The 24,232-nt window shown below is 47.9% G+C and overlaps 1 protein-coding gene and 1 long non-coding RNA gene across 2 annotated transcripts in view; one reads left to right on the top strand and one right to left on the bottom strand.

Moving 5' to 3' along the window:
* Positions 1-18,073, top strand: part of LOC135904931 (uncharacterized) — a 39,969-nt gene extending 21,896 nt beyond the window's left edge. The window contains exon 3 of the long non-coding RNA XR_011513817.1: positions 18,025-18,073. This is a non-coding gene — a long non-coding RNA (uncharacterized lncRNA). The remainder of the gene's footprint in view (positions 1-18,024) is intronic.
* Positions 1-24,232, bottom strand: part of pyd (zonula occludens-like protein polychaetoid) — a 448,973-nt gene that overhangs the window by 388,972 nt on the left and 35,769 nt on the right. The window lies entirely within an intron of this gene.

Genomic DNA, 24,232 nt, shown 5'->3' with positions numbered 1-24,232 from the left:
CCTAAACAGGAAAGGGCCAGGACTAGTCCAGCGCTTGGCGAAGGGGGTAGACGACTTGCGTGAGCTATCCCCTCAGGTGCAGATCGTGGTGTGCACGGTGCCGGAGGTGCCTGTACGTGACAGTCACGTACAAAGAGCTGTAGGGGCTGCTAATGAGGCAATATGGAAAATGAGCCGAGAGAAAGGCTTCGAGGTTTTCGAAGTAAACAGGGAAGTGAGAAGTGGTGGTTTTAAACGAGACGGGATCCACTTCAGTTACAGGCTGGCACGAGAAGTGGGCTGGCGACTTGGTGGTCGCGCTGTAGCTTTTTTAGGGGGCCCGCGGGCGCTCAGGAGGTCAGATTAGATAGTAATGAAGAAGGTCTCCTAGGGGAACATCAGAAGACCATCGCCGTCACAAACAGAAAAAGAAGGAAATCAAGAAAAAGAGCTCGCCATGCAATAGCCTACATAAACATGCAGGACGGCAGAAGAAAGGAAAAGTGGGCAGAGATTGAGGAGCAGTTATCTAGAGAACAAATAGGGGTGTATGCGGTTACAGAAACGCACCTTAGAGACTCGATCAGAAAAGCCGCCAATTATTGAGAATTATGTTTGGGAAGGGTGCAACAGAACTAAGTCGGAAAGAAAGGGAGGGGGAGTCGGAAGGCTCATCCATCAGGGAGCCAAATGGAAAAGAGTAAATTCACAATGTCAAGAGCACTTTTGGTTATCAGATACAATGAGTGGGAGAGAAACTTGGTTGGGCGTTACGTATTTGTGGACCGGAAAAAATTGCACAGAGAAGAATAAGGAGTTAGTGGAGTGCAGAAGCGCTGATATTAAGGGTTTCGGGAATGGTGCTGAAATCGTCCTATTAGGGGACATCAATGCCCACATACAGGATTTAGGTGGCTATACCGAAAATAACGGGAAGTCAATGCTAGACCTTTGTGAGCAACATAACCTCGTTGTCGTGAACACAGGGCCTAAGTGTGAAGCGCTGATCACGTGGGAAGTGGGAAACCGGCAATCGACCATTGATTACTGTCTGATCACAGAAGGAATTCATGATAAGTTGAGAGAAATGGTCATCGATGAGGTAGGATTTAACAGCATAGGGAGTGACCATAAACGCATCATATTGAAAATGGGATATGTAGTTGGGAAAGTGAGCAAGGAGAGCAAAATTGCCAGTCCAAATTTGAACGCTGAACAAATAGCAAATACAGTCACTAGAGTTGAGGAAGAACTTGGCAAATGGCCAAGTAAAGAATGGGCATATGGTGAGCTTCTAAGTGTAATAATGATAGAAATACGGGAAAGGAAACATGTTCGTTGGAAAGGAAAAAAGAAACCGAAAAGCTGGTGGAACAAGGAGATACGAGAAGCGATCGCCGAACGATAGAAAACATCTCGAGAGCACAGGCAGGCAAAGAAGGTGCAGTTGCCGCAGGATGAAGTGACTAGTAAATGGGAAATATACCGACAGAAAAAGCCTATGGTTCAAATACTGGTGCAAGCAAAATTAAAAGGTGAAAGTGAACGTTGGTTGTCAGAAATACGTGAGAAAAAGAAGGCCGCACCTAGAATTTTTTGGAACCACATAACGTTATTAGGCAGGAAGTCAACAACAATACAATAACATATCCTAGACGAAGATAGAAACAGACTGGAAGGAGAAGCGGCAATAAATTACATCGCAAAGTAACAGCCGAATCCATCCAAGGCAATGACGAGGTTGTATTTAAAGAAAAAAAAGAGCATGAAAGAGACCCAAGTAGAAAAGGAGCTGGTGCTGACAAATTTAAACTGGAGAGAGAAAACTCCTAAGTGCGCAGCCACAGGGCTATACGAGGTTCTCGTTAGGCTGATAATTGAACTAGGACCAAAAAGTAAGGAAGCTCTGGTGAAAGCAGTGGAAAAAACTTAGAAAGATACACGAATACCAGACAGTTGGCGACAAAGTAGAATGAATTTAATTTATAAAGGTAAGGAGGAGAAAGACAGAATTCACTCGTATAGACCGTTGGCCATTACATCGGTAATATACAGGCTAGCAATGCGGGCAATCGAATTAAAGCTTCAAGCATGGGCAGAGAATTATGGCATTTTGGGAGAGCTTTAGAATGGCTTCAGAATAGGTAGGTGTTTGGATGATAACTTGTTTGTTCTTACTCAGTGTATTGAAATATCAAAAGCAGAAAGCAGACCGTTGTATGTGGCCTTTTTAGACATTACAGGAGCCTACGACAACGTAGACTGCTACATTTTGTGGGATATTCTGGAACGGGAAGGCTTAGGTAACGATTGTCTACAGCTTTTGAGAGAGATTTACCTAGAAAATACTGTTTGCGTTGAATGGGAAGGAATGAGGAGCGAGCAGAAAGTTCATATGAACAAGGGACAGAGGCGGGGTGCCCTTTATTCCCGCTGCTGTTTATGATGTACATGGTGAGGCTGGAGAGGGCGCTAGAAGGAAGTAATATTGGGTTTAATCTCTCATATAAACAGGTGGGTACAGTAGTAGAGCAGCAACTCTCAGGTTTATTTTATGCGGACGACAGTGTGTTGCTAGCTAATAAGCAAAGTGATTTGCAACGTCTGGCTAATAACTGTGTACAGGAAGGCAATAATTTAGGTTTGAAATTTAGTGTTAGAAAATCAGGTGTTATGATATTCAATGAAAACAGTGAACAGAAAGTGGAGATACAGGATCAAGAAATACCTCGGGTTACAGAATATAAATACCTTGGCATATGGATAAACGAAGGCAATAGATATATAGAAACACAGGAAAAAACCATAACAGTAAAGGGGAAGATAAATGCAGCCATAATGAAGCACAGAGCGCTATGGGGTGTAAGGATTGGGGGCTCAATCCCATCGCTCGTAACCAGTTGTCAAGATTGGAGTCGGGCATGAATTAGAAGGTAGCTGGCCCATGCCGTCGTCCAACTTATCCACGCTGAGGACGTTGTCGAAAAGAAGGACTGCTTCTCATCGAGAACGAGGAATATAGGTTTTTTTACACTATCTACATCAGGACGTTGCAGTTCATCAGTTTATAGCATGACTGCAAGAGAAAGTACCCTGAGCAGCCGCACAACAGTGGTTTATAAACACTCGGTCCTCCCTCGATCACAAGGTGAGGGAAACGTTCGACCAGTCATCGTAAACGAGTCGCCTCTGCGGGAGTGCTTACACACACACACACACTTCCGCACAGGTCCACGGTCCTTAACCGATGTCAGACGGTCTTCGCAGAACTCGGGGCTTACGTCAGGGAAGGCACACCTTATTCCCCGAGCTGACCCCCACAGCGCGGTCGCCGGTTGTCGTTTGTCTCGCGTCTTGAACGGCGTGTGGAAAGGGTCTTCGAAGACGTTCCCTCGGCAACTCCCCCGCTCGCGGCAGACCAGATCGGCGGTGGCGTGTTCAGTCATAAAGCCTGGTTCGTCGAACTCATCTCGACAATCCTGCGACGCAGAGTGGTGGGCGTGGCTTTGTCCTGCGCACACAGTAGATTTAGTGACACCGTTTGGCTAGAGCGTAACGGTTACTTTCCAAGAAAAGTTGACGCCGCTGTCGCAACTGGCTGGCAAAACTTGCACCTCAGCGGGTCGTTCTTAAAAGGGGATACAATAGGTACGAGGTCCTCCGAGGTTATGGAAAGGTGTAATGGTTCGAGGACTTACTTTTGGAAATGCGGTTGTTTGCTTTAAATCAGGGGTACAATCGGGACTCGACGGGAACCAAAGGTCAGTGGGTCGCCTCGCATTGGGCGCTCACAGCAAGACTACAAATGAAATTATGCAGGGTGATATGGGCTGGACTAGTATTGAAGTGAGGGAAGCTCGCAGTAAAATTGAGTATGAAGAATGGCTGAAGAATATGGAAGAAAGTGAATGGGCTGGGAGGGTGTTCAGGTATCTGCACAGGAAAAACATTGAGTCACAGTGGAGGAAAAGAACTAGGAAGCTTACCAGCAAGTATGCGGCCTGTATTGTGGGCAACACAGCAACAAAGAAGGTCATGCGAAAAGTCAAAGAGAGGCTGAAATAATCTCATGGGTGGCGGCAATACAACAGAAACCTGCCATGAGTAACTACTTCAGAGGAAAAAAACCAAATCAGGAAAGAAACCATTTATGATAACTCAAAGGGAAGCTCATTACTTTTCGAAGCGAGATCAGGATGCCTTAAAACACGCACCTATAAAGCGAGATATAAGAAGGATGAAGAAGCATGTGCTTGCTGTGGTAAAGCTAGGGAAACTACGGAGCATGTTTTATTAGAATGTGAAGACGTCTACCCAGCGGTCGATTTAGGCACCACTGGCCTCCTTGAAGCCCTTGGGTTCAGAGGGAGCAGTGGTAAAGCAAACATGTCCGCAATAGACATTAGTAAGAGGCGACTGGAGGATTGGTGGAAGAAAAGTAGGGAAACGACAAAAGATGGAGACGTACAAAAGCACAGTTCGCAATAGGGGATCAGAAAATTTGGGCGTGGTAGTTCATAGTGTTTTTTTTTCTTTTTTAATTGTTTTACCTAGGTTGAATATTAGGCAGTATAGTAGCAAGAGCTTGGTGGTGCAACCCACCGCCCCGTTCCAAAGGGGACGCTCATAACATCCATCCATCCATCCATCCATCCATCCATCCATCCATCCATCCATCCATCCATCCATCCATCCATCCATCCATCCATCCATCCATCCATCCATCCATCCATCCATCCACCCATTCATTCATTCATTCATTCATTCATTCATTCATTCATTCATTCATTCATTCATTCATTCATTCATTCATCCATCCATCCATCCGTCCGTCCGTCCGTCCGTCCATCCCTTGACAAATGCCGCCGGCCGCACTGCAGCCTGCAGCGGTGCAGCGTTATACCGAAGGGGGTTTCTTACGAGAAATTCGCTAGCCAGGACTTCGGAAGGAAACAAAAAAACGTTCATATATGTACACAGAACGAAGAAATGTTGGCGTGTCCCATGTATCCGTACGAAGCTAGGAATAAAAATTGGGCGCCTTGGTTTAGCGAGTTCACTGTACCGCATATATAGTTGTTCAGCTGTTCGTAAGGAAAGCGCATCCGCACAGATGCGCTCGGCTATGGAAGGTGCTTGAACTATATTTAAAACACCTTGGCTGATTACTTCAGTGCTATACGCAAATGGAGCTGTTACAGTAATAACCGCTAACCGCAGTAGTAACCGCTGTCTGCTTGTGAGCGCGCTCTGGAGGCACGCCACATATGAATGGCCGGGTGGGAATTGCCGTGCACCCGTCAGAGATTCTATAATATTTCTTTACACCCATTTTTTCCTCACATCTTCCGTTCTTTGTGCAAAATGAATGAATACGTGCACACTGTACCATCCCTGTATTTCAACAGTTGCGTGCATGCAACTGGTCGGGCTGACGTGTAGAACACTTTTCGATCCAAAATTATCAGCATCGCTTTAAAGTTACACGTCCACATGTTAAAAACGCATTAACGAGAGGGTGGCAGGTCTTCTTGCGAAACATAATAAGAGGTACAAATTGAAGGTCGTACAAGTCTACGCCCCTACATCCGGTCATGATGACCAGGAAGTCGAAAGCTTCTACGAAGACGTGGAATCGGAGATTGGTAAACACAAAACAAAATACACTATACTGATGGGCGACTTCAATGCCAAGGCAGGCAAGAAGCAGGCTGGAGACAAGTCAGTGGGGGAATATGGCATAGGCTCTAGGAATAGCAGGGGAGAGTTATTAGTAGAGTTTGCAGAAGAGAATAATATGCGTATGATGAATACCTTCTTCCAGAAGCGGGATAGCCGAAAATGGGCATGGAGGAGCCCGAATGGCGAGACTTGAAATTAAATAGACCTTATACTCTGCGCTAACCCTGGCATCATACAAGATGTGGACGTGCTCAGCAAGGTGCGCTGCAGTGACCACAGGATGGTAACAACTCGAATCAACCTAGATTTGAGAAGAGAACGGAAGAAACTGGTACATAAGAAGCCGATCAATGAGTTAGCGGTAAGAGGGAAATTAGAGGAATTCCGGATCACGCTACTGAACAGGTATTCAGCTTTAACTCAGGAAGAGGAACTTAGTGTTGAAGCAATGAACGACAATCTTATCGGCATAATTAAGGAGTGTACAATAGAAGTCGGTGGTAACTCCGTTAGACAGGACACCAGTAAGCTATCACAGGAGACGAAAGATCTGATCAAGAAACGTCAATGTATGAAAGCATCTAACCCTGCAGCTAGAATAGAACTGGCAGAACTTTCTAAGTTAATCAACAAGCGTAAGACAGCGGACATCAGGAACTATAATATGGACAGAATTGAACAGGCTCTCAGGAACGGAGGAAGCCTAAAAACAGTGAAGAAGAAACTAGGAATAGGCAAGAATCAGATGTGTGCGTTGAGAGACAAAGCCAGCAATATCGTTACTAATATGGATGAGATAGTTCAAGTGGCTGAGGAGTTCTACAGAGATTTATATAGTACGAGTGGCACCCACGACGATCGTGGAAGAGAGAATAGCCTAGAGGAATTCGAAATCCCGCAGGTAACGCCGGAAGAAGTAAAGAAAGCCTTAGGAGCTATGCAAAGGGGGAAGGCAGCTGGGGAGGATCAGGTAACAGCAGATTTGTTGAAGGATGGTGGTCAGATTGTTCTAGAGAAACTGGCCACCCTGTATACGCAATGCCTCATAACCTCGAGCGTACCGGAATCTTGGAAGAACGCTAACATAATCCTAATCCATAAGAAAGGGGACGCCAAAGACGTGAAAAAGTATAGACCGGTCAGGTTACTGTCCGTTGCCTACAAAATATTTACTAAGGTAATCGCATATAGAATCATGAATGCCTTAGACTTTTGTCAACCAAAGTACCAGCAGGATTCTGTAAAGGCTACTCAACGATAGACCATATTCATACTATCAATCAGGTGATAGAGAAATGTGCGGAATATAACCATCCCTTATATATAGCTTTCATTGATTACGAGAAAGCTTTCTATTCAGTCGAAACCTCGGCAGTCATGGAGGCATAACTGAATCAGGGTGTAGACGAGCCGTATGTAAAAATACTGAAAGATATCTATAGCGGCTCCGCAGCCACCGCAGTCCTCCATAGAGAAAGCAACAAAATCCCAATAAAGAAAGGCGTCAGGCAGGGATATACGATCTCTCCAATGCTGTTCACAACCTGTTTACAGGAGGTATTCAGACCTGGATTGGGAAGAATAGGGGATAAGAGTAATGGAGAATACCTTAGTAACTTGCGATTCGCTGATGATATTGCCTTGCTTAGTAACTCAGGGGACGAATTGCAATGCATGCTCACTGACCTGGAGAGGCAAAGAAGAAGGGTGGGTCTGAAAATTAATCTGCAGAAAACTAAAGTAGTTTTTTAACAGTCTCGGAAGAGAACAGCAGGTTACGATAAGTAGTGAGGCACTGGAAGGGGGAATGGAATACATCTACTTAGGGCAGGTAGTGACCGCGGATCCCGATCATGAGACTGAAATAATGAGAAGAATAAAAATGGGCTGGGGTGCGTATGGCAGGCATTCTCAGATCATGAACAACAGGTTGCCATTATCCCTCAAGAGAAAAATGTATAACAGCTGTGTCTTAACAGTACTCATGTACGGGGCAGAAACCTGGAGGTTTACGAAAAGGTTTCTACTTAAATTGAGGACGACGTAACGAGCTATGGAAAGAAGAATGTTGGGTGTTACGTTAAGGGATAAGAAAAGAACGGATTGGGTGAGGGAACAAACACAAGTTCATGACATATAAGTTGAAATCAAAAAAGAAGAAAAGGGCATGGGCAGGGTATGTAATGAGGAGGGGAGATAACCGATGGTCAATAAGGGTTACGGGCTGGATTCCAAGGGAAGAAAAGCGTAGCAGTGGGCGACAGAAAGTTAGGTGGGCGGATGAGATTAAAAAGACCACAATTAGTACATGACCGGGGTAGTTGGAGAAGTATGGGAAAGGCCTTTGCTCTGCAGTGGGCGTAACCAGGCTGATGATGATGATGACGTTAAAAACTGCTGCTCACCTTCATGTATACTGAGTAGGCAGTGATTACATGATCGCTCTTTCTCTGCCAGCTTTACCCGCTGCTACTTTGCTGTCACCGCTGCCCTTAAATGACAACTTGTCGCAGACGCAACAAGATAGGCTAGTTTTGAATATATAATTCTATTTGCCTATACACTAATCGAATGTTTTGGGAGCTTACTTCACCTTGGTTTTACGGGTGGCATTGAAGAAATACAACACTTTATTGTGGACATCTTGTTTCCCATTTCTCCCAGCATGCGGTCATCAGATGTGAGAAAAAAAGCACATGCTATTTACTCACATTGTTCAAAAACAGTTTCTTATTCGCACAATAATTCAAAAATTAACACAGTGCGTTAGAATAGGCACAAGAATGGTAGCGTACATTTATGGCACCGCAGCCATTTGTAATCGAATCAACTTCAGTTGCTGCAGTGCACTTCGTTTCTCATCATGAGACTTATTCAGACCCTTGATGTAGAAATGCATTTGCGTGACGACGTAAAAAGTGATGAACTTCGCGGTTAATACCTTGCAATGTTCACCACAACCACCACCGCCAATGCTGCTTCTGTTCATGACTGCCAACACATCCACAATTCTGTCTCGATGTAGCTAACTCTTGCTGAAGCAGCCAGTGAAAATGTCAAGTTCACTGATAAACACGATAAGTTTCAGTGATGAGGTAGAGAAGACCAGCGAAGTCGCGAAATTTCGTGAAAACGGCAGCATTTAAGCACTTTCCATTTGAAGCAAGCAGCAGAAGGTGGTTCATGCACGCACTACTACGTTTTCATTACGCACTTCCTTGCGACAAAGCCTGCCACATTATAAGAAAGTCGTGAGCCACTACTGTGAATAATGTATGGGCGGTCAGGTACAGCCAGAGAGCTGGTATGAAGCGAACCTTCGCCGCCTTCAAGATCTCCCTCATCAAGCAACAAGTCAATCAACTGCTGCTGTTTGTACGAGCCAGCAGTTTGGTCTTCAACTGTCAAAGGCGAGCTTACAACTACCTCTTGAACGCTTGATCCATTGACGCTCTTGCAATATCTAATAGCTAAGGCAATTAATAATGGCACTTAACGCCGCTTTGCAGTGCCGGTATTTTTTGGGTCAAATATGTAGGCAGGTTCGGCAAGTTCGTCGGAACCGCATTAGGGGCAAGCGTTCACATTCCCCTTTGCATTAGAACTTCAACACCGTTGATGGCATGCACGAAGTCTCTCGCAATTAAATGTAGGTTCAAGGTGCAACTCGCGCACAGCGCGATTGGCGTCAAGCGGTTTGTCAAGCCGATGAAGGTTACGCTCCCAAAGAAGTTGTCGTTCTTCGTCTTCCTGGGCTTTAAGAAGAGATAACTTACAACTTTGTTGCACACGCGCATATCCAGTGGTGAAGCCTGGTGCGTAACAATGGTTTAGACGCTGCTTTTTAAGCCGTTTCTCGAGGATAAACAAGCACACGACAAGGAAAAAGTCCCGCCAGCCATGCCACAGAGCAGACTAAATGGGAATAGTGGGCGATGACAGCGCCACCGCTACTTTCGCCATAAGCGGGGACAGGGGTTAGCAAAGGGAGTGCGCTTCGGTCGCGCCACTTCAAAGCAGTTAACTAAACCGTGGCTGCAGTGAAGTGAACTAGAAGGCTAGCTGCAGTGAACTAGAAGTGTTCACTATTGGGGGCGAGCTGCACCACTGGAAAAGCTGGCGCCAGCGTCGGCGTGCCGTGGCATGCGGGATCGCGTGAGCACAGCGGCCGCGTCGGCTGCTTCCGAAGAGCCGAGCCAGCTGAAAACAAAAGCTTAAGGTCCCTTGTGATACCCCAATTTTTTTAATCGAAGCTCTTTCCACTGTGCCGTAAGAACTCCCAGGAACCTGAGCAACAAGTTCACGGATGGTGATCCTCCTGTTTTGAAGTACTTCACCTTGGACCGTCTCGATGACCGCCTCCGAAACTGACGGTCTTCCACTCCGTTCTTCATCGCGGACTTCCTTCCGACCAGCACTAAACTCCCTGCACCACCTTCGGACGTGTTTAAAGGACATACACTTGTCGCCATACACCTCTGTCAACTGGCGATGAATATCTACGGGTGGAGTCCCTTTGGCGCGCAAAAAGCGAGTTACGGAACGAAGCTCGCACTTGGCGGGATCAACAATGGGAACCTCCACATCGGATGGCTGATGAGCCAAGATTGAGCGGTGCAGCGAAGCGCGGCCGGGGGGAATCGTGAGTAGGGGAACAGCTGCGCACAGCAGTGTTGCCGCCTCGCACGTTCCCGTGTGGCTGGAGCTGTTTTGGAACCTTCATGCTGGATCAACCCTCGTGTTTTCTGCTCCTAAAAAACTTTCCGCAATGTTCTTGAAAGTAAGCAAAACAGCAAGGAAGTCACAGTCCTGCTCCATAGGGCACGAAAACCGCCTTGTAAAGTACTGTATTGCATGTGTTGTGTATTCTGTCCCGCTGTCCTGTAGAAATATAAATATAAATATATATATATATATATATATATATATATATATATATATATATATATATATATATATATATATATATATATTGCTACGGAACAGCATTTGCGCTCACGAAAAGCCGAGCAGTGTGAAGACGACGACGACGATTTGAGGCTAGCGCGGGCTTACAATTCCCTTGGAGCAGGAAGTTTTGCAAAACAAGACAAACGGAAGTTACATTAAGGAGACTACGTTGTCGAGTCCCATCTCTAAATTTTTACGTGCACCGATCTGGTCTGGCAATATCCCCATTGTGCCATTTGTGCAATGCATTAGAGACGATTGAGTACTACCTACTGGAATCCCGGCGTTTCTCCTCCTTGAGGAAAATGACATTAGAAATTACAGTGCGACTGCTTGGCCTGCCATTGAACACTCCGGTACTACTGTCTTTCGGAGCGTCTGTGCTTGGGCACTCACACAGGAATGTGTGCTTCGCCTTAGAAAAATTTATTGAATCAAACCGATTTCATTGATGACCGTATTATTCTATTCATTCCTCCTCTATTGCCTCATTGATATATTAAAGACAATTATTACTTGTTTTTTTTCCTCTACGTAGCATGACAATCTACTGAACCGTTTCGATTTTCCCTCGCCTAAATTCATGTAATAAAATTTTAGATTTTTACCTCCATTTTCTGAACACATAAGCCAAGTCTGCCCGACTCTTGGCCAATGCCCGCGAGTGGGTAAGCGCCAAACTCATCAAGGACATCGTCATCATCATCATGTTGCCTCCTGGCGAAGTACGGCATATTTCCCTGTAGATATACTTGTATATAGCTTTTCGTCTGCGTCTTCCTACGTAACATATCTGGTGGAGGTGGACGTTCCCGGTAGCTCGTCACGGAGCTTCGCAGAGGACGGTTACGTCGAGCCTTCCTTCATGCATCCAGGCGACGACAACTCGACTCCGCCGGCTCCGACACCTGCTGCCACTTCGACGACCTACATCACTCACCCCGCTCCCCGTGATCCTGACGCCTGCCACGACGCCTGTTGTCCGTGTCGCCGATGGCGAAACAGCCCCCGTAATTGGTATGTGTGCCACCCTCGTCTCCTTCGCCGATCGCTCCACTATCATGCTATTTACAGTCATCGCCCACTGTCCCCACGACATCATCCTCGGCTTGGACTTCCTCTCCGCACATTCTGCTCTCATCGATTGTTCGGCCAGTACTCTCCGACTTGACCTGCCCGTTCTGGATCCCGCTGAACCACATCCCAGTCGCCTCAGTTCTGTCGACTTCGTTCGCTTGCCACCTTCGGCACTTTACGTTTACTTAGCGTAATCCCCACCCGTTCCCGACGGTCACTACATCGCGGCTCCTGTGCAAGACGTCCTCCTTACACACGGGATCACAGTACCTCATAGAGTTTTATCTATAACGGCGAATTGCGTCTGCCCTGCCAGTGGTGAATTTTGGCTTGACGACACAAGTACTACCACGCGGGATGTCTCTGGCCCAGCTTTGCTCATTCGAGGATCACTCAGTAGCATCTATTGTAGTACACGACAATTCAGCCGATCCTCCCCTATCATCGCAGTCGGCAACTTGTACCATTGCCGACTTACAGAAAATGATTGCTCCAAACATGCCGTCCGACCACGCTCGTGAGCTCTACCGTGTTCTGTTTTCCTACCATGATATTTTTGACTTTAACGATCGTCCTTTGGCCCAAACAACAGCTGTCAAACATCGCATTAGTACCGGCGATGCCCCTCCTATTCATCGCCGCCCGTATCGAGTGTCAGCAGCTGAGCGTCAAGTTATTCACGCAGAAGTTCGCAAAATGCTGGCCAAGAACATTATTGAACCATCATATAGTCCATGGGCGTCACCTGTTGTACTGGTCAAAAAGAAGGATGGCTCATGGCGCTTTCGCATGGACTATCGGCACCTTAACAGGGTTACCAAAAAGGACGTGTATCCCCCACCTCGGATTAAAGACGCCCTTGACTGCCTCCACGGTGCTCGCTATTTCTCCTCTATTGACCTTCGCTCCGGCTACTGGCAGAGATTGCCGTGGACGATCTCGACCGTGAGAAGACTGCTTTTGTAACACCCGACGGTCTTTATCAATTCAAAGTGATGCCGTTCGGTACATGTAACGCCCCTGCCACTTTTGAACGCATGACGGACTCTCTTCTTCACGGTTTCAAATGGTCCACGTGCCTGTGCTACTTGGATGACGTTATCATATTCTCCCCAACGTTCGCTACGCACCTCGAGCGCCTCTCAGCAGTCCTGGACGTTTTTCGTCGAGCCGGTCTGCAACTCAACGCATCAAAGTGCCAATTCGGCCGTCCTTAGACATCTCGTTGACGCGAACGGAGTGCAACCGGACCCAGGCAAGATCCATGCCGTTACGCACTTCCCTGTTCCAAAGTGTGTCAAGGATGTGCGCAGCTTCATCGGCCTTTGTTCGTATTTTCGCCGTTTCGTGAAAAATTTCGCCGCCATAGCATGACCACTAACCGAGCTTTTGAGAAAAGACGCCCCTTTCTAGTGGGGCGATAACGAGGCCTCTGCATTCTCTCATCTAATCGACATTCTCACAACGCCTCCCATTCTGGCCCATTTCGATCCTTCTGCGCCTACCGAAGTCCGTACTGATGCCAGCGGTCAGGGAATTGGCGCAGTACTGGCACAACGCCAGTGCGACCACGACCGTGTTATCGCTTACGCCAGCGGGTTCCTCTCACCTGCGGAGCGCTCCATCACCGAGCATGAGTGTCTGGCCCTAGTTTGGTTGGTTGCGAAATTCCGCCAATACCTATATGGCCGACCCTTTTCCGTTGTCACACGCGCTTTGCTGGTTATGCTGACTAAAAGATCCTACAGGAAGACTTGGTCGCTGGGCCTTACGCTTCCAAGAATATTTGTATTCTGTCATCTACAAATCTGGCCGACTACACAAGGGCGCTGTCCGCCTGTCTCGGTACTCGGTTGACAAGCCTGACGCCGCCGACAGTATTACCGCCAACGGCATTTTCTCGGTGTCGGCCTTCGCTAACATCGCCGATGAGCAGTACCGAGACCTATCGCTGCGAGCACTCGTCGTGCGTCTGCGCTCTACACCTACCGACGCATCCGTTCGCCGATATGTCCTCCAGGGCGGCATTCTGTATCGAAAGAACTTCCTCCCTGACGGCTCTGATCTCCTTCTTCTCGTGCCAAAACATCTACGACAGACTGTGCTCTTTGAGATGCATGACGCACACACTGCAGGACATCTTGCGGTAACCCGCAGCCGCTTCTATTGGCCTGGTCTCGCTCGCTCCGTCCGAAGCTGTTGCTGCCTGTGATCCCTGCCAGCGTCGGAAAACATCTCAGGTGCTACCTGCCGGTCATCTCCAGCCGATCACCGTCCCTATGGAACCGTTCTTTCGTGTTGGATTAGGCCTCTTCGGTCCCTTTCCCACGTCATCCTCCGGGAACAAATGGGTAGCCGTCGCGACTAATTACGCCACCCGATACGCTATCACTCGGGCTCTCCCTACCAGTTGCGCCACTGACGTCGCGGACTTTCTCTTGCGCGACATTATCTTACTTCTTGGCGCCCCGCGACAGCTGCTTACTGACCGTGGTCGAAACTTCCTCTCGAAAGTTATCGCCGACATTGTGCGTTCCTGCTCCATTTAACACAAGCTCACTACCTCATACCATCCTCAAACCAATGGCTTGACAGAGCGGTTAAACCATACTCTTACCCATGTGCTGTCCAACTACGTTTCCAAGGACCACCGCTACTGGGACATAGCCCTTCCTTACGTCACATTTGCGTACAGTTCTTTCCGACAGGACACCGCTGGATTTTCTCCATTTTAGCTACTGTATGGTCGCGAACCTACCTTGTCCCTGGACACGGCACTTGCTCCTGCTGCGATCTCAACAAGCGAGTATGTGCGCGAAGCCATCGCCCTCGCCGACCATGCACGCCAGCTTGCCCGTACTCGACTGACGGCCTCGCAAATCACTCAGCAGTGTCAGTACAACGCCCGCCACCGTGACGTACAGTTTTCGCCTGGTGCGCTCGTGCTCCTGTGGTCGCCCTCCCGTCACGTCGGACTTTTAGAGAAGCTCCTTTCGCGATACACAGGGCCCTACCGCGTGCTGCGCCAGGTGACGCCTGTGACGTACGAAAGTGCTCCTGTGAGTTCAACCTCGTCCTCTCCTCTGGCATCTAGTGATGTCGTGCACGTCAGTAGGCTCAAGGCTGTATGTGATTCTGCTCACCACCAAGCTCCTGGCCAGTTGGAGGGTGTCCCTTTCCTTCATGCCTCTGTTTTTGTATGTTGCGCGGGAGATCATGCGTGATATCTCCTCGACACTGGTTTTGAGGAGCGTAAGCTAACGTATTTTGCGCTAGTCTTTTGAATAATGATGACACACCAACTAGCCCAGCTTTCTGCCTTGATCGCGTAGATGGCCCGCTGGTTAGGCTGCAGCCAAATGCCCAGCACCCTGAGCAATGGCTTCTCTGGTATGAGGCCCCCTTTAAGGTGTACCTCGAGTTCTCGTGCTGGGTCTGTGGGGACCGTGTGGTTACCCCGGCCTCGCTAGACTCATAACTGTTCAGATTTGTCGGTGGACTATTTGGTCCTGGTTGATTGACGTATACTTGGATGAGGTGAGCTGCAGTTGCAGCCGTTCTTCTTTTTCAATGAGGGACCCTGTTGTGGTCCAGAGTGTTATGTCGCCTACGTAGATGGCGTGGCGGAAACCTTCTACGTCCTGCGAGGCCATGGTCGTTTTCTTGCGAGGCCGATCATGGCGAGGTTGAAGAGCGTGGGTGAGATGACAGCTCCTTGTGGTGTGCCCTTGTTGGGAGAGTGATACACTGAAGTCTGGATCTCCCCCATCTTCAGTTCCACCGTACGGCGGCTCAGGAAGCCCTGAATGTACTCCCCCATCTTCAGTTCCACCGTACGGCGGCTCAGGAAGCCCTGAATGTACTTGTACGTTCGCTCGCCGCGGTTGGTATTGGCGATACCTTCCAGGATTCCTTGGTGGCTGACGTTGTCGAAAGCCCCTTTGATGTCGATTGCTAGGAGGATGTGTTCGCCGCTGCCGGGAACGTTGCTGAGTACCTCTTCCTTGATTTGGAGTAATATGTCTTGTGTGGACAGGCCTATGCGGAAGCCGAACATGGTGTTGGGCAGGTGCTTGTTGTCTTCTAAGTGTCCCTGTAGTCTCGTGTTTATAATTTTCTCATACACCTTGCCGAGGCAGGACGTGAGCTAGTTGGGTCAGAGGTTTTCATTTGCCAATTTCTTGCCCGGTTTGGGGATCATGATTATTCGTGCGTGTTTCCACATCTCTTGCACCGTACCTTCTTTCCTGTGTTGTTTGTGAAAGGCCATGAGCGTGGAGATGGACTTGTCGCTGAAGTTTCTCATCATGGTGCTCGTGATGCGGTCCGTGCCCGTCGCCGTTTTACGGGTGGTGGTTGCGATGGCCGCTCTCATTTCATTTTCTGTGATAGGTTCCTCCAATAGCGGGTTGCATTGTCCTGTGTATGGTGTCGTACATGGTTGTGTGGTAGCGGGATCGCCATAGCACTTGGTCTTGATGGCGTCGATGAGGTTTCGTTGGTTACCTGGGTAGGTGTGTAGTAACCGCTCCAGGGCCTTGTGTCCCTCTTTTTTAGTTTTGGTGGGTCCAGGATGGTTTGAGTATGTGCCACGTTTTGGCCGCACCCAGGGTGCCACCGGAGTCGCAGAATCTATAGCAGTTCGTTGAGGCGAGTTGCATGGCATATTCTTCTGCTTCCGCTGTTATTTGTGCTGTGCGTGTCTGCAATTTCCTGTTCTGTGTTTTCCAGTGATGGGTGAGGCCCCGTTGCCATCCTACAGGTGCAGTAAGTGGGGATCCACCTCTGAGGTCTCTTCCATTCTGGCGATTTATTTTGTGTGGCGTTGTTCATGTCGATGGAAGTTGTCGCACTAGTCTTCCTCGTTCGTGATTGTGTCTGCGTCCTGTTCTTGGGCTTCTCTGATTTTTCGCCAGTGAGTAAGTTTCGCAGTGCCTTATCTGCCGGTAGCTCCGCGGCACGGCGCTGCTGTCAGTTGTTGACGATGACAATTGTGCTTCACATGTCCACGGGGTACGATCAGGGAACGTGATTAGTTTTCTATGGAGCAAGGGATGAACGCCCATCGAAATCCATAGGTAAATGCAGCCCATGTATGTGGAAAGGTGTCTCGCTTTGAGAAGTGTGAGGTGGAGGGTGTGAGAGTTCGCAAAAGGCCATGAAGACTTGCATGACAATGAGCGTTCGGGGAGGCCGCGTGTGTCGCTGACTGACGACAGGGGCATCTCAAATTTAGTGCTGCGATGGGACCAATGTCTGAACCGGTGTGGGAACTATGCGGAAAAATAGTGCAAGGTACGTAGAATAGTACGTATAATTGCGATTACATGTATGTACTCTATTATGGCTAATAAAAATAGGGGCAAAGTCTTTCTGATTGGCCTTCGTATGATTGTGACCGATACGCACAGTACGGGATTGCATTGACATGAAGAGGAGAAATAACTAAATAAATATCTATATACAGAAATTGGCAATTATCTATAAAAGTGTGTCATTGTCAACACGTTGACAATGCTATGACCTTCAGTAAAGTTTATTTACAACACAAAAGACGCGGAGGCTCGAGCGGTTGGACAGTGCAAGCGCCGAATGGCAATTGAAGGATTTATTTTGCACTTTGTGAAATCCCCTCTATCGTTCCCAATTCCCTCTCGCCTAACGTATCAACTTGCGCTTTGTTAGTCTTTCATCCTTTTACGCGCAGGCCTGTCTTGCATTTCCTTGGTCTCGCAATGCTGCCGTTTTCGACCTTAGGGCGTTTGCTGGTTTGTGCCATGCCGTCTTTGCTGGTGTCCGTGATCACAACGATTGCCTCTGGAGTTTTTTTTCGGTGCTCTCTGTCTCTATCCTACTGCATTTTGCTGAGTGCAGAATGAACCCTTCGATCAGTTGCCAGTCGTTGCTTGTGTCGTCCTCCCGCTCGTTCATTTATTTCACGATGTTTTCACTCTCGGTGTCTCGGTGAGTTCGTGGCATGCACGGTGAAATTCCATAGCCAAACGTTGAGCAGATAAGCATGTACCCTACATGACGTTAATTGGAACGACGCCAACGCATAAGTTGTGTGCTCATGGTGCCATCTGGTTCATCACACTGCCGCGACATTGTGTCACATCGCGGGCCAAGCTGGAGGCATGGGTGGTAGAACTTTGCTCGTCGCACGGTGCCCGGCCGACATAGTGCAGTGTCTATTCATTACATGTTCTTATCCTATCATAGAAACGGGAGCAACCTGTGTAATTTCATGCAGCACGCGATCTGGTAAGTTCAGGGACAGCATATGCACTTTTTCTGCTCCTCAGGGTACTGACCCATTATCCTATTTTTTTCCAGGTACTTTTTCGGACACCTACGCTGGGCAAAGAAGTCGCCAACAAAATCGATGCCAATATTTACAAATGAATGATTATATTAATCTAATTCTGTTTGTTTCAGCAGCTGACTAGCGCTGCCTTCACGCATTGCTATGGGCAGTGCGTATATCAACGACAGCTCCCTGAAACATGTTCACCCTTATTAGATGAAAAATAAAAGCTTGAAAACAATGGTAAGCAGCAGTTAAACGATTTTATGAAATGTGATACCCAAACAGCCCTGCAAATTATCACTCAAAATGGACTGATAAATTTCGGAAATGTTTCCAGGACATCCGGAGGATGGTATAAGGCCGAACAGCTGTGAATTATTTACAATTGTAGTATGATTAGAAGATGTCCTAAGTATGTCATAACGTCGTCAAGGTGTCATACTCGGGACATCCTAACGCTCTTACTGTGTTGCCTGGGGACAGACATGAAGTCAAGTGAGGTAGAAGTTTAGACAAGACGGTGTGGTGTGGAGCAATCATGTTTGATTTGCGCAGACGACATTGTTTCGTTTTCTGAATAGACGGAAAGATGTTGAGTTTCTTATAGATACTTGAGGAGGGCCATCCTGTTTTATTTGGTTCAGTGAAAAGAAATATCAGCCGCTATTGTGTTTAAACGAGCTGTGATCAGATGGTCAAACTTCAAGTTTGTCTAGATTTGTTGCTAGAAGGGAACTCGTAAATTGGCTTTCAGTTTCAGGCAAAGGCCAGTAAGCCCGAAGTCAGGAGCTTTTCGTCTGCTTATGCAGAAGATGACGCACAGTCTGCTCCGATTGGATACAACCCAGTGACCCGATTGCAGCAGATGACGTCGTAATTTCTGCCCGACACCACACTTGCCACACTCCTTCCGCACTGTTCCAAGCATGTTCAACCCCAACTTATTCGTTTCTTTCGCGCGAAAGAGCAGCTTGGAACGATACCACGCAAGCAATACCGGGGACGCCATTTTTGCGAAGAACAAAGTACTACCCAGGAGGGAGTCCTCCGCGGTGTTGTGACTGTGCCGACTGCACATACGAATTTAGCCACTGTCGAATCATTTTTTGTTTCCTAAATACAAATTAATGTATTTACGGCATAATTGCATAAATTTTATAGTTCTCTGCAAGTTTTCATTTGAACAATTAGAGAAATATATGAAGACACTGCCATTTAGCCCCATTCTTTTCATCAACAGGCAAAATGTGTCCCTCCGAACTCGCTCGGCAACGGGCATCACTATCGAAATAAAGTTAGTTGTTTCTGTTCACCTGAAACGAAGCCATCGGTTCTTTTTTGACCTGCCGTAATTTCCTCTATATTTTGTGCCGAACCTGGGAGAAAGGGTCGAACTTACCATTGAAGCAACAAGGTCAACAGACGTCTACAGCACAACGAGCTTGGGGAAAACCAGCAAAGATGATCGGGCAAAAAAATGGTCGACGAGGCGCGCCTTCAACAAGGCCTAGGGACGCCACACCCGACCGAAACCGACACTACTACTCAAGCCCCGTTGCGGTAAGCGAACTGTAAACAATGATGCCACGATGGAACGGCTCAAATTGAAGAAGTCCTTTGAGAACTTAAGTGACTAAACTAATTTCTGAAGCTGACTTATTCTTGGAGAGCCATGGAGACGAAGGATCTCTTAATGTCTTGTCTGCGAGGCTTAGTGTCCTCCAAATACAGTTGAACGAGATAGATGCAGCCATCGAGCCTTTAGTGCAAGACCAAGGCAGAGCGAAGTGATATTGGAGGCGAGCTCCACCACTGGAAAAGCTGGCGCCACTGTCGGTGTGACGTGGCATGAGGGATCACGTGGGCAGAGCGGCCGCATCGGCTGCTTCGGAAGCGCCGAAGCGAGCTGAAAACGAAAGTTTAAAGTTCCACTTGCGCTGCGGTTCTGATTAAGTGGTGAGGCTTTCCCTCCTTGGGTGTCTGCTTGACAACATTTGAAAGCACTGTAAAAGGTAGTGGCTGCCTTTGGAAGCGTGCAGCATGGTAGGCTACTGCTCGGTGCCGGCCGCATTGCCGGGCGTACGCAACGGAGCCCGTTGTCAGCCTTCTTCACACGTTGCCGCAGGACAAGAAGCTGCGTGAAGTGTGGCTCGCGAAACTAGAACCGGCAAACAACCATCGGCTACAACTCGGGTATGCAGCAAGCGCAGACGCGGGAAATATTTCTGCTATGGCGCAGGGACGGCGACGCTAGGTGAGTAGCAGAAAACGCGCACTGAGACGCTCGGCCTGCGCCCGCTGCCCGGCTAATGTCATCACGGTTTGGTCTATGAACTTGTTGATGCTAAATACTGGCAAGTTCACTGGTATGGAAAGGGAGCGGTAAAAACCACATTGAAAAAGGGCATGACACATGGTCGTGTTTGTATTATGAATTAATGGATTGGATTACGAAAAAGAAGCAGTGGGGAAATAGCGTGCTGAGAAGACCGATAAACAAACAGTGCGACGCTACTTGAAAAATAATATTGAAACGTCCAAGACTAAAAGAAAAAAAGATGGAATCGTCGTGACGGCACACCACAGTTGCCGTAGGCGTCGAAGTCTCTATATCGAAATTATTTTTGAACAGCTTTGATAGCATTCACGCAACAATGGTTGCTTGTCTGCTGTGAAATACTGGCATTCTGCGGCCTAAATAAAGCTCAAGGCGCAGTACGAAAGCGCGCTCGCAGTGAAAGCGAAACATTTTGTGCGCGGACATACATGCAAACGCGCAGTCGGTCGCTTCGAACCCGTGCGATCGCTGAATTGAGGCTTCATTCTGTTATGCTCCACTTGGTTATGCAGACAGCCAACTAGAAGAACACATTTCACATAGTTTGCTCTCAGTGTTTGCCTACCTCTCACGCAAGAAGCTGGTTCGGGAGACTCCATCGCGGCGACCGCGCGTGTGGCGTTCACTATACGTATTTGGTAAAGCGGTAGCCTCTGTAAACTATTCCGTGCTTTATGTTTGCCGAAGAGTATTATCTTGACGGTAGAAAACTTCCGACGTTCCGAGGGTGCTTACAGAAATGTCCAGGAGGGCTCTCGCGTGGTGTTTTTATTGAGCGCCGACAACAAAACCTATGAGGAGCGCGCCGCGTGATCCTTCATACTACGCAAGGGAGGCGCTTCCTACAGATGGCGACTCCGTCAGTTTTTGCCCCCAATACGGACCATTAAATACAATGACCTTATCGTCGCACACATGGCTAAACTCCACCAGGAAGCCGAAAAAGACCAGCGAGCAAAAACGGAAATGGCAGCGACGCGGGCGCAGACCGACGGCCCCCCGGTCTTCAATCTGAAGTCCAAAGTGAAACTGCCGAAGCTCGAGTTACAATAGCGGCGCCTCCACGGAGTGGAAGTCCTTCGAACAGCAGTTCGAGCAAACGATGCACGGAAACGACGTCCTCTCCAACGCCTAGAAGTTTGTGTACTTGCGATCGTCCCTTTCGGGAAAAGCCGCAGTGGCCATTGCCGGCATTCAAGTGACTGGGGCAAATCACACCACTGTTATCGAACTTATAAAAGAGCGCTTCTGTCAATGAGATGTGTTCATCCAAGAACATCTGATTCAGTTGCTCGACCTGCCACTGGTATGGAACAAAAAGAAGCACATCATCACCTGCAACGAAACATCGCTGGTCTCGCGGCGCTCGGCGTCAAAATAGACGGATACGGTGCCCTGCTCTCATCAGCGAATGCTGTGACGATCTCGTTGGCGGATACCATAAAGAATTTTCGGCTGCAAGCAAGGAAGACTGGCTCAGCATGAAGAGTTTGCAAGCTTTCCTGAAAAAAAAAAAGCAGAGAGCCGGAAAAACGCACTGCAAACTGGTAATCAAGAAGCCAGAGAATCAAACCCAAAACATCGAGACAATGAAAAGAGCAAACCTCAAAAAGGCTCAGCAGCTTTTCTTTTCTCTGCGGGTAATCCAAAGCAGTCTGATCCGTGTGAATTCTCTGCTGCAAAGAATCATGCGACTCACGAGTGTCAGGTGCAGATCTCGTTGGATGAAAAAAAAAAGAAAAGAAAAAGCACTAGCCGGTGCTTACAACGCTGCTTAAAAGGGCATACTTGAAAGGAATTAAGAAGGGTGTAGGATTGGGCTTGTTAGTAAAACATAGTTTAAAGCTTGAATAGCAGCGCAAGGACAGCAGAGGGGACAGAAGAGAGAAAGGAGCGCTAACTTTCAACAGTTTATTTTCGTTCCAAAAAGCATAACAAGTTTTATAGCTACACATTAGCACACCGATCATGCGCAGAACGCCGTGACAAGGCCATACAAATTCAACGCAGCATCGGTAGCCCGAGGTATCTGACCTCCCTATCAGCGCGACAGAGGGGGTCCTGACGCACCCATCTTTGAAACATTGAATTTTTCCTTGCTTCAATTATTTCACGAATGACACGATAACTATGTTTTGCCATGATACTACATTTTTTTTTGTATCTTGGCTTGCGTTCACACATGCAGCAGTGGGCAGAAAGGCAACCCTTTTTAGCGCGATCAACATTCAAGAACCCCACCTAATACCTATCAAACTCCAAGACTATGTGACTTATCAACAAGACCAGTTAACTGCCACGTTAGTGCACAAGCTATACACTGCCATACTGCACGACCCTTTCGAGCCGGATATTGCGCCCTGCTATATTACTATTCTTCCTCTCCAAAGAGGAGCGACAAGCACGCATGTATTGAATGTTTACATCCCTCCTAAAGACAGGCACGCAAGATTGGGTTCCCTCATAAAGAAATTTCTGAGCTCAGCGGGCCATGCCCCGTGCGTGATTGGGGGCGACTTCAACGCACCGCACCATTCATGGGGCTACCCGGCAGCGACACCAAAAGGCAGAAAACTGGAAGAAGTAGTGACGCAAGAAGGGCTATCGATCCTCACCGATCCCACTTACCCTACGAGGCTGGGAAACAGTGTTAGTAGAGACACGTGTCCGGGCCTGACGTTCACCAAGAACATAAACAGCGCGATTTGGAAGAATACCGAACAGCACCTGGGAAGCGATCACTTCATCCTCTCTCTGGAGATAAGCACAAACGCGTGCAAACGCAAAATAGGTATCGCAAGAATTACGAACTGGCACAGGTGGAGACAGGCCCGGGAATCTACTGCAAACCCTATTACAAACCTAGAGGAATGGGTTAAGGGTGAGGTGCAAGCTTTGAAAGCCTTTACGAAAGAGGTCTGCACGACAGAAGATTGCCCGGCGGTCGATCCGCACCTTCTACATTTATGGGAAGCAAGACACTCATTGACAAAGAGATGGCGAAGACAACGGCTTAACCGCAAACTCAGGAAAAAATAGACTAGATAAACAAAAAGGCAGAATCCTGCGCCATATCCTTGGCCAGACAGAACTGGAATACGCTCTGCGATGGTATTCAGGAGAAGCTAGGTGTGTCAAAGACTTGGAAGCTCCTGCGTGCCCTAATCGACCCCAGCAGCAGCAAGTCGGCCACTAAAGACAGGCTCACGAAGATTGTACACACCATCCCGGGTATGGACACAGAGGTAATGGAAAAGCTCAAGACCAGGTATCTATGCACGGACCCAGTCGTGGATAAACCGGAGTATTCTGGGCTGCCGAATGCGAAGCTGGACATCCCACTCACGAAAGAAGAGATCAAGGCAGAAATAGCGGCCATGAGAAAAAATGCAGCTCCAGGTCCAGATCAAATAACAGCAAAGCTCTTATTTAACCTCAGCGATGACTCCATCACCTCGCTGGTGGAATGCTTCAACGAGCAGCATTGGGCTACAGGAACGCTACCAATATCATGGAAGACGGCCGAGGTTCGGTTCATTCCGAAGCCGAACAAACCCCTTAAACTGGATAATCTAAGACCGATATCGCTGACCTCGTGTTTAGGCAAGCTCATAGAGAGGGTCATCAACACGAGACTCAGTAGATACTTAGAAGAGAACAACCTCTTACCGAACACTCAATTCGGCTTTCGTCCTCACCTTTCGACCCAGGACATCCTCCTGTACCTGTACAAGGATCTCCTTGAGACTCCCCCCAAGTCACAGACAAGGGCCATCCTAGCACTTGATTTAAAAGGAGCGTTTGACACCGTTCTGCATAAAAATATTCTTCAAAGCCTCGCCGACACCAACTGTGGCGCCAGAACCTACAACTATGTCAAAAACTTCTTATCAGCA

The sequence above is a fragment of the Dermacentor albipictus genome, chromosome 4, assembly GCF_038994185.2.
Source record: "Dermacentor albipictus isolate Rhodes 1998 colony chromosome 4, USDA_Dalb.pri_finalv2, whole genome shotgun sequence".
In the NCBI taxonomy this organism is placed as follows: domain Eukaryota; kingdom Metazoa; phylum Arthropoda; class Arachnida; order Ixodida; family Ixodidae; genus Dermacentor; species Dermacentor albipictus.
The sequence above is the reverse complement of the archived record's forward strand: the minus strand, read 5'-3'. Positions and strand labels throughout refer to the sequence as shown.